Source organism: Miscanthus floridulus, chromosome 6, assembly GCF_019320115.1.
Source record: "Miscanthus floridulus cultivar M001 chromosome 6, ASM1932011v1, whole genome shotgun sequence".
NCBI classification, from domain to species: domain Eukaryota; kingdom Viridiplantae; phylum Streptophyta; class Magnoliopsida; order Poales; family Poaceae; genus Miscanthus; species Miscanthus floridulus.
The window spans coordinates 88,791,922-88,793,248 of NC_089585.1; the positions used below are offsets into that span (position 1 = coordinate 88,791,922).

The 1,327-nt window shown below is 37.0% G+C and overlaps 1 non-coding gene across 1 annotated transcript; it reads right to left on the minus strand.

Annotated features, from left to right (window-relative positions):
• Positions 1-939: 939 nt before the first annotated feature.
• LOC136461967 (small nucleolar RNA R71) lies at positions 940-1,046 on the minus strand. Its single transcript, XR_010760501.1, has one exon. It is a non-coding gene; the product is annotated as a small nucleolar RNA R71 (small nucleolar RNA).
• Positions 1,047-1,327: the final 281 nt, after the last annotated feature.

The following is a 1,327-nucleotide window of genomic DNA, read 5'->3' on the forward strand; positions in this document are numbered from 1 at the left end:
AAAGACTTAGTACATTGGAAGGACTTAGGAATCTTCCTCTTAATTAATCACTTAGTCTAGCTATACTACATTTATGAGTATCTAATTCTATCTCTGATTATTATCATTGCCCTATACTTATCATTTATATATCATTTGGCTTACCCGTGTTTAGAGTAAGTGTTTAGTTAGTGATCTCATCATAAGTATTATATTTATCAATATCTCTAGCCACCGTTCCTCCCTATGGTAAAATATAAATAACGATACTTGGAATACTCCCAGGTGACATGCTACAATGATATATCTGTGTGCTTGCAGAATTCTCCATATATATATTCTTTCTTAAAATATAAGTGTCATTAATAAATACCAACAAACATTGCCAGGAAGGGCACATGGCTAAAAGAGAATTGATCAAATAATACTTATTGATGATATCATAACAATGCACCACTGCTCTGGTAGGCTTACCCTTGTTTTTCTTTGTTCATATCTTATACAGGGTATTTCGGGATTGGTTTTGATTCACCAACAAATTCCATCAATCACAATTAACCCAATCAAGAGATAGCTCAACACTAGTTTCTGAAGCCATGGCTGACAAGATACCGCATGAGTTCTCTGCTCCAAGCACCGAGAAGATTCGCACTAGACCAACACTCAAAACCAACAATCTTGAGTTTGAACTCAAGACAAGCCTCATCAAATGGTGCAAGCTACCCAATTTAGCGGAAAGGCACATGAAGATGCTAGTGCTCATCTCTAGAATTTTCTAGAGATTAGCAACATAGTCATCATCAAGGACATTGCTCAAGACATCATACTACTTTGCCTATTTCCATTCTTGCTAGTGAGAAGGGAAAAGCAGTGGTTCTACGCCAACAAAGATGACATCAACACATGGGCAAGATGTTCAAAGGCCTTTCTAGCAAAGTTTTTCCCTATAGGTAAAACCAATGCCTTAAGAGGAAAAATCTCCAATTTCCAGCAACAGAAAGGTGAAACCATTCTAGAAGCATGGGAATATTTCCAAGAATATATTTCAGATTGTTCTCATTATGGAATGGAAGATTGGTTGCTCATACAAGACTTTTACCATGGATTAACCCAAAAAGCTCATGAACAATTTCATGCTACTGCTAGAGGAGCATTTATGTCACTCACTCTTGGAAAAGGTGAAGCTCTCATGGAAAAGATAGCCTCTAATCAAGGCTGGTCTCAAGGTAGTATCCAATCATATAACAAGAGTGAAGAAGCACAAGAAGAGGTGTGTGCACTATCGACCAAGATGGACGTATTACTAAATTGGCTCAAAAAGTGAGCCAATTATAAGAAAGATCGATAG